General features: G+C 40.0%; 1 protein-coding gene across 3 annotated transcripts in view; it reads left to right on the forward strand.

Annotated features, from left to right (window-relative positions):
• Nucleotides 1–12,500, forward strand: part of esr2b (estrogen receptor 2b) — a 56,390-nt gene that overhangs the window by 9,237 nt on the left and 34,653 nt on the right. The gene's annotated exons all lie outside the window — the stretch shown is intronic.

Raw genomic sequence — 12,500 nt, forward strand, 5'->3', positions numbered from 1 at the left:
CCGCTTTTAAATGCGTAGCAGTTCTGTGATGAAGGTGAGACGCACCAGAGACTCAGCTGCAGTGCATTATCAGTTTTTTTTTTTCCAGCGCAGCTGTTACTGAGATTTGGGTTGTGAGAAAAAAATCGAACATGTCTTTATCAAAACAATATCTTGAACTTGGACAGAGTTGTAAAGATTAGGTTTGCTTTTCTGAGCTCTAAATTGATATGATTTCCAAACAGAGTCTTGTTTGTCACTAAAATGAACTACTGGGTAACTAGAAAATATTTCAGAATAACTAGTGTATTAAGGATATTTTATGTTTGGCTTGTTCCTTACGCTCTGATGTAACAACTAGCATTTCTCCCCCTGTTGCGTCTGAGTGTTTCCACAGCTGTCGCCAAACAGTTGCTTGCTGTGTTTTGTTTTCTCGTGGCTCACGTTTTCAGCGCCTCGGTGACTAACCACGGTCATGGACACTGCCGCCTCTCGGCTTCCAAAGTCAAATGCCAAACTCTCTATGTGTGACAGGGGGTGGGGAGAAGTACAATATTCATGACCAGTACCAGAATCCTTACATTTTCATTCTTGTGTTCCCGTTAACATATTTAGTGATGCAGAAGCGTGTAGCTGCAGGAATCCTCCCGTGGAGGAAATCTCACTGAGAACCTGGACCTTCTACAGTTTATGCCTGGATTTTAATAGTCCTTTGGGATTGTTGTTTGTCAGAGTGTATGAACATGATCTCTAGTCACACTATTCACACTGTAGGATCCCAGTTGTCATAATGCCGCTGCACTCGAGAAAAAGACTCGTCTGAAGTTTTACATCATCGAGCCGAGAAACATTCACACTTGCGTTCTCTCGCTAGTAGTAGCTAGCAGCAAACTAAAACCCCCTTTACTGTTCATTTTGTTCATGACATGCCTAGATGATAAAAACGTCATACAAAGACTTATTTTATCTCCATAACTCAATAAGTTTCTCTTCTTGCTTTACTGTCCACCTGACTCGTTTCCACATTTTCCATGAGGTATGTTGTGCTAATTGTGCCTTCGGGTTTGTCGCTCATATTGGTTCTTGGTTTGACGGTCTTCCTGCTAGAATTATATTGGAGGAGAAAATGATCAGCTATTAATTGGCAATTAATTTGTCTGACGACCAAATCGTGGCCGTCATTAGGTTAGCGCTAATTCATAGTGAGGAAATCTGTTTCAAACATACTCACAATGTTTTTTTTAATGGATTAAAAAAAGTATTCCTCAACTGATTGATCAGAGGGGAAATTTCTTCAGACATAACAGTTGAGCAACATTAGTACAAAGCTGTGGCTGGCGATGACAGCATCCAGATATCTACATGGAGACGTATTTAGCTGTTTGCAGCATCGTGCTTCACTTTTTAGCCCATTCCTAATGGCAAAATGGTATACCAAGATCGCTTTGATGGACTTTAAGTCCGTCAGGCTAGACCATACAAGGATTTCTTGAATTATTTTGGCCATGTGTTTAGGAATGTTGTCCCGTCCCCCTTCTCCACAGATCGAGTTTATTAAATCTCTCCCATTTCGCTGCTCCATTCATGTTTCCTTTTGATTACGTGTAACGCAACCGTGATGCTCTCACCACCGTGCTTCACTGCGCGACCATAAACTTGACCAGCTGAATTAGTTCTCTCATGTCTTTCAGTGAGTTAGGATTTGTCACCATGCTCATCATGAGGTGTAGAAACCTCCATCTGTTTATTATCCAACCGATCATCCCACCCCTTAAAGATCTAATGTGCTGCTGCTTAAACAGCCTTATCACCTGGTTTCACCTCCCACAACTTCAGAAAAAATTTTTTCCTCTTCACACCATTGTTATTTGTAAAGATTTGCAGTAGGCACGACGGCGTGTTCTTGTCCTCGCATATGCACATCCCACACGTCTGTAGAGTTTCTGATATTGCTCCCCCACGTTCTGCTTCGTGCTTCGGGTTTGGTTTCTCTTGCCAAAGCCCACACCTCGTGTTCGTGCCCGCATAGTACACACAAGATCTCAAAGAGTCTGTGTCTGAACTCGCACACCAACCCATTAACACGCATGCAGCTATTTAGGGGTGTGTTGTTTTTTTTTCCTCTTTCTCCAAAGGCTTTAGAAGGCAAGTCCATGTAGAAGCTTCTAGGATGACAAGTGTGAATGCAGCATCAAAAGAAACACCGGTGTGGAAGAGTATTTTTTTTATCATTGTTACTTTGGACATTTAGTGTGTGTGTGAGGAAGAAACCTCATTGACAAGAAATATTCAGCTGAAGACTGTACTTACACAAGGTCCAGTTTGTTTTGGGGTGTGTGTGTGTGTGTGTGTGTGTGTTTGTTTCCGATAATAAACTTCAGACAGGCCTTCATGCAATTCTTTCCTTCTGCACTGATAAACCAGGTCAGCTGAGTGTTTCTCATCCTATTCTCATGACCCAAATGTAATTGTCACTGACATTGGCGCCCCTCGGTGGGCAAAATGGGAACCAGGATACACTACAGTAAATGCAATTGATTATACACAACATCCAATCTCAGAAAATGTAACAGCCAAGTTGCTGTGAGTGATATTGGGGTTTGTGACATGTATTGATGTCACAAACTCAAATATCAGTCACAGCAACTTGGCTGTTATATTTTGTTAAAAGAAATGCTGGTGTGGAAGAGTTCTTTTGTCATTGTTTCTTTGAGTATTTGTGGTACACATTGAATGCTGGCATATAGCTTATTTTGTGTGTGTGTGTGTGTGTGTGTGTGTGTGTGTGAGAAAAATGACTATTTTAAAGAATGTTATTGTATTTATTTCTGTGAAGCTGCTTTGGGACATTTGTCCATCATTTAAGTGCAAAACAATTAAAATTAATACCTGATTAATCAACTGATTTTTAAAAAAGTGGATATTGGCAAAAAAAAACACCATGTTAAATAGAACTGAATTTTATTACAAAAATAAAAAATAAACGGTACTAAATCATGAAAATGTGTTAAATGAGAAAAAAAATCAATATATAATTAATAAATATAAATGAAACCGAAATGAAAATTCTTGGCCGAAACCGAAAAAGGAGGAAAGCAAGGCCGAAAACCGAAAAAAACGAAACACCGAAAGAAATTATGCCAATTATTATTACCATTGCATTTATGGCTATGACTGTGTACTAACCTTACTAAAATCAAGGCATTTCAATTGCATAAATTAATATTAAAGTTTCAAAGAATTAATCAATTACAAATTATTAAAATATTTATTTATAGCACATTGCAACAATGCACAGGATAAAATAAATAAAAATTTAGTCTTAAATGTTTAACTTAAATGCACTCATGTGTACATTAAATAATAATGTAAAGGCCCTCTGGCCTGCTGAAAGGTTGTACAATTAAATATGTTCTTTCATAAAAACAAAGTGCATTCAGAACAAGTGCAACTGCTTAAAGATACAACAATACAACAATATCACTGGGAAACTTCCTGCCTTTTCAAAAACGTCCGCCACAGACGGAGTGCGCATGTTCAGAGGGGTTCTGCTTTTCTGTGCGTTTGCGTTCCTCTGATATTCAGCATAGCGATCGGATGTTTGGATTTCAAATTAAACCCGAAATTTCGGCATTACATGTTTTGCACATCGCTATCCGTGGGTCTTTCTCAGATATACTGAAATACGTCCACACCGCAGACATGCTGTTTTAGACATGCACGTGCGGGCCGCGGTTTCTGTTTGCGTCATCACAACAAACTTTCAGCCGTGTTGTTCCGGTGATCAAAGTCTTTCGGACGAAAACCGAAAATGCACTTTTGAGCCATTTTCGGCCGAAAATTTTCGGTGGCCGAATATTCGGTGCATCCCTAAATATAATTATACATACAATGAAATAGTCTTGCGTAAAAACAAACAGCACGTGATGTCAGTGATTCACCTCTAGAGGTCGCTCTTGGAATAACAGCAAACCAGAAGCCGGAAAAACTATCGATATTGATTTTTTTTGCCGATAGTTCCAGCAATCGACTATCAACCTTTATAAAATTTAATTCAATATTTCATGTTTATTGGTTCCCAAGTTCTATCAGGTCCTGTGTGCTCTAACATTTTGAAAGTAAGATGTACAAAAATATATATTCCACATTTGATCTCAGATGTAGTTAGCAATGTATGAAGCTCAGGCCCCAGAAGCCTGAATGTTCTAAAATGTGTTCTCACACATTTCACAGAATATTGTATCTAGAATATTGTATTGTAGATGTTAAGTTGAGAATTAAAAAAAAACGCACCTTATCATTGCTGTTATAGGAAATTAATCAGTTACCAGTGGATTGATTGGTTACTGTTAATCATGACTAGGGATGGGTATCTTTACATTTTATCGATACTGTTATTAATACTAATGTCAATAATTTGGTGCAAAAAGACATGATATGAATCGTTTGGTGAATGGGCTGTTCCTGGGTGTCTTAGACCGTGTCTCTTGACTCATTCCTCACTGACTGTAAAAACCCTTTCTTGTCTAGCATTTCCTGTGGGCTTATTTAAGTTCAGACCTGCTCATTTACTATCTACATGCTTCATGATTATCTTCAGCTTTGTTGCTTTAGGACAAGACTGCAGAAAAAAATGCTTGACAGCGGACATGTCTGTGCTGATCGGCCATATTGAGGGCAGACATAATGCGCAAGTTTTCTAAAATTTCCTTTCATATTTAAACCAAAGAAGGCAGTCTGAGCTGATTTATTGTAGCAGGGTGGAGTAGCATGTCAGTTTATCAGAGTTCCCGACAGAAAGCGTGAAAGTGAGAGACTCTGCAGCATCCTGACAGATTTATTTATGATCTCAGGTGTGTGTGTGTGTGTGTGTGTGTGTGTGTGTGTGTGTGTGTGTGTGTGTGTGTGTGGTTTGCTATAATGGTTATGAGCATTTAACACAGCAGTAAATCAGAAGCTCGGCTACTGTAATGGTTGCGCTTTGCTTTGCTTTGCTCTGTAACCATAACAGACTTCACTGAGGTTTCCAAATGTGCTTAACTCACTCCTCAGGCATCAGGAACATCTCTCACACACACACACACACACACACACACACACACACACACACACACACACAAAACTGGAGGCACACACTACTGCATACACATACCTGAATGCAGATGTGAATCAGACACCATACATACACATTTTTCTTGGTGTAATAACAGTGCCAGGGTTTCAGGGTTTGTCTGTCTGCCTATCTTTTTTACTTTATATGTCTGTCTATTTATCTGTTTTACTCTTTATCTACCTACCTCTCTTCCTCTCTCTCTCTCTCTCTCTCTCTCTCTCTCTCTCTCTCTCTCTCTCTCTCTCTCTCCCTTTTCTAAGATGTAACAGACTAAGAGAGACTCTATATTTGCAAAAGTATTTACCCACCCATCCAAATCACTGAATTCAGGTGTTTCAATCACTTTCATGGTTACAGGTGTATGAAATCAAGCATTTGGGCATGCACACTGCTTCTACAAATATTTGTAAAGAATGGGCGCCCTCAGGAGCTCAGTGAAATCCAGCGTGGTACCGTGATCGGATACCACCTGTGCAATAAGTCCAGTTGTGAAATTTCCTCACTACTAAATATTCCACAGTCAACTGTTATAACTATTATAACATCTGGATGCTGAGACGCAAAGTGCACAGAGGTCGCCAACTTTCTGCAGAGTCAATAGCTACAGACCTCCAAACCTCATGTAGCATTCAGCAGCCGCACCCAAGCCTTACATCAGCAAGTGCAACGCAAAGCATTGGATGCAGTGGTGTAAAGCACTAGAACAGTGGAGACGTGTTCTCTGGAGTGACGAATCATGCTTCACTGTCTGGCAGTCCGTTGAACGAGTCTGGGTTTGGCGGTTCCCCAGGAGAGTAGTACTTGTCTGACTGCATTGTGCCAAGTGTAACGATTGGTTTAGGGGGGGATTTTGATGTGGGTTTGTTTTTCAGAAATTGGGCTCAGCCCCTAAGTTCCAGTGAAAGGAACTCTTAATGCTTCTGCATGCCAAGACATTCCTTGCTCCCAACTTTGTGGGAACAGTTTGGGGACGGCCCGTTCCTGTCCCAACATGACTGTGCACCAGTGCACAAAGCAAGGTCCATAAAGACATGGTTGAGTCCTGACCTCAACCTGATCGAACACCTTTGGGATGAATTACAGCAGAGACTGCAATCCAGGCCTGCTCGTCAAACATCAGTGTCTGACCTCACAAAAGCTATTCTGGAGGAATGTCAAAAATTCCCATGAACACACTGTGGGCCAACATCATATTAAACCCTGAGTATTAGGAACATTTTATTTTAGTAATTCAATACAAAATATTAAACTTGTATATTATATAGATTCATCACACACAGACGGATATATTTCAAGTGCTTGTTTCTTTTAATTTTTATGATTTTGGTTCACATTTAACAAAAAGCCTCCAATTCACAATCTTAAAAAAATTAGAATACTTCATAAGACCAATCAAAAAACATTTTAGTGAATTGTTGGTCTTCTGGAAAGTATATTAATTTACTGTATATGTACTCAATACTTGGTAGGGGCTCCTTTTGCTTTAATTACTGCCTCAATTCAGCGTGGCATGGAGGTGATCAGTCTGTGGCACTGCCTAGGTGGTATGGAAGCCCAGGATTCTTTGACAGTGGCCTTCGGTTCATTTGCTTTGTTTGGTCTCTTGTTTCTCATTTTCCATTTGACAATATTCCATAGATTCTCTATGGGGTTCAGGTCAGGTGAGTTTGCTGGCTAGTCAAACACACCAACACCATGGTCATTTAACCAACAGTGTGGGCAGGTGCCAAGACCTCCTGGAAAATAAAATCAGCATCTCCATAAAGCTGGTCAGCAGAGTGGTAGACGGCTGTGCTGACCTTGGAATTGATCAAACACAGTGAGCCAACACCAGCAGATGACATGACTCCCACTTTACAAGTTTTTCAAGCAACTTGTATTCTGTGCCTCTCCTCTCTTCCTCCAGACTCTGGGACCTTGATTTCTAAACTAAATGCAAAATCTTCTTTCCTTTCATCTAAAAAGAAACTTTGGCCCACTGAGCAACAGTCCAGTCATTTTTGTCCTTTGTCCAGGTGAGACACCTCTGATGTTGTCTCTGGTTCAGGAGTGGCTTGACACAAGGAATGCGTCAGTTGTAGCTCATGGATACGTCTGTGTGTGGTGGCTCTTGAAGCACTGGCTCCAGCTGCAGTCCACTCTTTGTGAATCTCCCCAAATTCTTGAATGGGCTTTGTTCACCTTTTTCTATAACATGTTTTCCTTCCATTTAACTTTCCATTAATGTGCTTGGATACAGCACTCTGTAAACAGCAGCTTCAGCGATGACCTCTTGTGTCTTACCCTCCATGTGCAGGGTGTCAATGATCGTCTTCTGGAGAACTATCAAGTCAGCAGTCTTCCCCATGATTGTGTAGCCTGAACCAGATTGAGACACCATTTAAAGGCTCAGGAAACATTTGCAGGTGTTTTATTTAATTAGCTGATTAGAGTGTGACACCACCAGTCTCCATTTTGAAACTTTCACAATATAAAAATTTTCTGAAATCCTGAATTTTGGGTTTTAATAAGCTGTAAGCCATAATCATCAAAATGCAAAGAAATAAACACTTGAAATACATCAGTCTGTGTGTGATGAATCTATATAATATACGAGTTTCAAATATGTGTGTGTGTGTGTGTGTGTGTGTGTGTGTGTGTGTGTGTGTGTGTGTGTGTGTGTGTGTGTGTGTGTGTGTGTGTGTGTGTATATATATATATATATATATATATATATATATATATATATATATATATATTTTTCTTTACTACCCTCTCCTATAGTTGTACAAATCTAACTATCTACCTATTTCTTTCTCTTTTACTCTGTAAGTCTGTTTGTCTGTTTGCAGGCAGTATTGTGTGTGTTTGTGTGTTATTAATAGATTTGAGTGAGTTTAGTTGTGTAATAACTGAAATAAATCATCATGCTGTGTACACTCTGTGATTAGAGTGTTGTGATTATTGATAAAGTATGTGTACGGTTTATTAATGCTATATGTATAAAAGTTAGCAGTAGAAAGTACTGATGATGTATTTGAGTTATTATTCCTGTGCTGATTGTTTCACAGATTTTTGACTGAGGGAAGAAAAAAGGCTAAATCATCTCATTTCTAATAATTCTCTCTTTGTTTTATGAGCACGAGGCGCTTTATAATAACGAGTTTCTCTTTTTCTGACGTCTCGAGGGCTTTAAATCGTGTTTGCTCGTAGAATATTAAAGCTCAGAGAGAGAGAAAAAATTGTGAATTTCTGTAATGAGAACGAAATTATTTCGGAAATTATAATATAATATAATTATATATAATATATATATATATATATATATATATATACACACACACACACAGTGGAACCCACTTATCTCGACCTCGGTTACCTCGACAACCCTATTAAGTCGATGTTTTTGAAGTGGAACCTCCAAATTCTCGCTTTTTCTAAGCATTTTTTATCGGTTATGTCGACTTTTTTTATGTCGCCGAACCCTAATATCTCGAGCACAAGGGGGGAAAAATTTGCCATTTAACGTCAGTTATCTCGATCAGCACTGTGCAGCCGCAGAAAAACTCGCGAAAGTGGCAGAAAAACCAAGCCTTACAGATGCTACAGGTGTTGTATTGTATACTGGTGAATCTCTGCTGTTAGTTAGTGCACATATGCCTTTTGTTGTTAAATGTTATGCGATGAACGGGAGGCGAAAGCCGGGCTTGGTAGGAACGTGGGATGAGCATCAAAAGCATAGAATGAACACCGGCAGGATCGGGGGGAATCCGCGATGCGCATTGGGAAGAAAAGAGCAGCCGTTGAGAGAGTGCCAGTGGGAAGGCACGTACCGGGATACGCATGAGCGATAACAACGACCGCCGTGAACCGCCGGAAGTTTAAATAGGAGCTGGTGATGATGCTAAACGAGCACCGTATGTGCGCGATTGAAGCCGGGAGCTTCAGAGAAAGCGGCCGAGAAAAGCACCTGACACGCTGAAGGGGGCCGAAGGGGGCGTGGCAGGTGGATTCCTGACAGATAACAAACATGTATGTACATTTTTATAGCATGCCTTCATCAAACAAATCGCGGCAACGCTGTTGTGTAAAAAAAACCCTCCAAAAACATGTGCATGCACATTCTCATTTATTAACGCACATCATGTACATAAAGAAATTTCAAGCACGTTAATATATTGCCGCCATTTTGATTTTCGTTTATGTCGATCATCGGTTACCTCAATGCTTTTTGGCAACCCCCTAGGACATCGACATAATCGGGTTCCACTGTGTATATATATGTGTGTGTGTGTGTGTGTGTGTGTGTGTGTGTGTGTGTGTGTATTTGTGTGTTTATCAATGGCTGGCAATGCATTGCACCTGTAGGCCTTTAGTGATGTCCTTCCTAAATCAGTTCACCTCATTACATCACCATGATGCCACGGCTCTAAAAAACATCAATATTATAGATATAGAGTATATCACAGTGCTGCATTACATACAGCGAGAATAAATGGAATTTAGAAAACCCAATGAACACAATTCAGCAAGTCTCCTTTCAATGAAGTAGGGCTGCAACCATTGATTATTTTGTTAATCAAACAAGAAAACAGCAAAAACATTTATTAGATGTTTTCATTAGTTGCTTATTATAGCTATAAAACCCTAATTCATTTACATTTAGATTTGCGGGATTTAGCAGACACCCTTGTCCAGAGTGACGTACACTGGTACGCTAGATTCAAACTTAATATAAATCAGACTATATCTCTTAATTTTTTACAAAGCAACTTGGAAAGTGATAATTTAAGTGTTTTAGGAAGTGGTAGGTTTTCAACTGTTGCTTAAAGATAGCCAGGGACTCCGCTGTAAGGACATCTAGGGGAAGTTCATTCCACCACCTCGGTGCCAGAACAGAGAAGAGCCTTGAAGTGTACTTACCTCTCATTCTGAAAGAAGGTGGTACCAGTCGAGCAGTGCTGGAGGATCTCAGACAGCGTGGTGCAGTGCGAGATGTGATGAGGTCTCTGAGGAAAGATGGCGCTGGTCCATTTTTGGCCTTGTAGGCAAGCATCAGTGTTTTGAATCTGATACGTGCAGCTACTGGAAGCCAGTAAAGGGAGTGCAGCAGTGGGGTGGTGTGAGAGAACTTAGACAGATTGAACACAAGCCTTGCAGCTGTGTGGGCAGAAATGGTTGAATTCTTCAAATATTGTAGAGAAGAAATCCAGCCACATTAGCAACATGTGAGGAGAAGGACAGTTGATTGTCCATAGTTACCCCAAGGTTGCAAGCAGAAAGTCATGAGATATTCAGAGATCTTGACCTGGAGATTAATCACCTGGGATGACCAGCAGTTCAGTTTTGCTGGGGTTGAGTTTTAGTTGATGAACACTCATCTATGAAGATATGAGCAGAGAAACACAACAAGCTAACAGGTTTAATAAATAAAAAAAAACCCATTGGTGTACAATTGCATAATCATTCTCTAAAAACTACAACAGTGAATAAAAAATGTAATAATTTAGTGCTGCTGTTATTTGCTGCTTTTAGATTTAGTGTTTGTCTCTGTTAGCACCATTTAAATTGTATCCATCACTGTCAAGAGCGAGCTGATTCCGTGACACCAGTGTTTTCTTTTCATGTGCTCGTACATCCTGTGGTACTTCCATGCCACTCAAACTCAACTTTGCATAACTTGCAGGTTTTACCATCATATTTGTTGCGTCTATCATAAAATTATTTTATGCTTTGGATTGGCCTGCCGGTTGAACCTGTACTCTCCATCCATTTTGCAAGCGGCGGTGTTATCTTACCCTCATGCTAACCCATAACTTGAGCAGCCCAACTAATCGATAATGGCATTCGTTGACGACAAAATTTTTTATTGATTTTATCGATTAGTTGTTGCAGCCCTGGGAATTCCTGGGAATTTTGAATTGAGGGCAAATTGTGTTTTATTTTTGTGGACATGAGAACATGACCTAAGGACGAAATTGTTTTTAGTGCGATTGTACTGTTTGATACTATTTTACTAATAACCATGGAAAAAAACAACAAACGCACACAATCTTACTAGAGTGCTCATTCTGACAGGAAATCATTATGTTATGGCTCTGCATAGAACCAGAATGGCTTCCAGGCTCATTCATTTTTTTTTGGATGGTTGTTTGTGGCAGCTCAGTAGTTAAGGCTTTGGGTTATTGATCGGACGTTCGGCGGTTCAAGACCTGGTATTGCCAGACTGCCACTCTTGGGCCCCTGAGCAAGGCCCTTAACCTTGTGTGCTGCTGTAACATGGCTAACTCTGCACTCTGACCACAGCTTTCTAAAATCACTGGAATATGCTAAGAAAGAATTTCACTGTGCTCTAATGTACATATGATGAGTAAAAGCACATTTATCCATTTTTAAACCTTTTCTGGATTTGGACCCAGTTCTCATCCAGGGCTGTGTGAACTGGAGCCGGTAATATAACCTCAGACATATGGCAATATCAGTCACATAGTTTCCTTGCTGTGGGATGTTTTGCCTGTAGTTTGGACCACTGCCATTTTCTCTTTTTATTGACTGTTTCTAAATGCTGTAGTCTGGAGGTTTTTATGAATGAGCTCAGTCGTCTTGTACACCTTTTTTGAGGGTCTTCAGTTTGTTTTGGACCTTTGTTTAAGGCCATATTAATAGTAGTTTAATTCATAGACTACTGTTCTGCCCTTTTTCCTAATGTCCGTAGATTTCCTGCGGTGGTGCTGCCCTTCCTCTTCTGATATAAGCAAATCTGGGGTACCACCGTGAACCGCCCACTGTTCTTAGCGACGAGAGCAGACTCTGACGTAGTGGTCGTCTGAAACAAGCCTGATTTACAGACCTCAGGGCTTGAAAACTTACCAAGTTTGGCTTTGCAAAAAAATTTGGCTGGTAAAGTAAGAACTTTGTTATTCTTCTGAATTTAGCTAACTGTCAGCACTCACTTTAGCAAAAGAAATAATACTTGGGCTAATGGTTACCTTAGAAACAGTTGTATAATAATGCTAGGTATGTATAAAATCCCAACCTGTGAAGTCACAAGATCAAACATTAGTTCCACCCCTTCTGACCAGGTGCCACTCAGAAAAAATTCGGGAACTTATTAGACTTTTTAAAAATTTTATTTTATTACCAAAAAAAAAAATGCAGGAGATTTGGAGAAAAAATGAGAATGGGAATAGTGCAAAAGTGAAAGATGAGGAGGCTCGTTCTCTTCCTCAGCCTTTTGTGTGATTTATGATTACAACATCTGGCCTGCAGAAAGCTCGTACAGGGATGACAGAAAAAAGGAGATAAAGAGGAATTGGGAAGGGAAGAGAGAGAGAGAGAGAGAGAGAGAAAGCGCATGCAACAAAAGAGAACTGGATAGTCAGGAGAATTTTGCTGCCGTGTATTATATTTTTTTCTCATCGTCCATTGT

This window comes from Silurus meridionalis, chromosome 2 (assembly GCF_014805685.1).
Source record: "Silurus meridionalis isolate SWU-2019-XX chromosome 2, ASM1480568v1, whole genome shotgun sequence".
In the NCBI taxonomy this organism is placed as follows: domain Eukaryota; kingdom Metazoa; phylum Chordata; class Actinopteri; order Siluriformes; family Siluridae; genus Silurus; species Silurus meridionalis.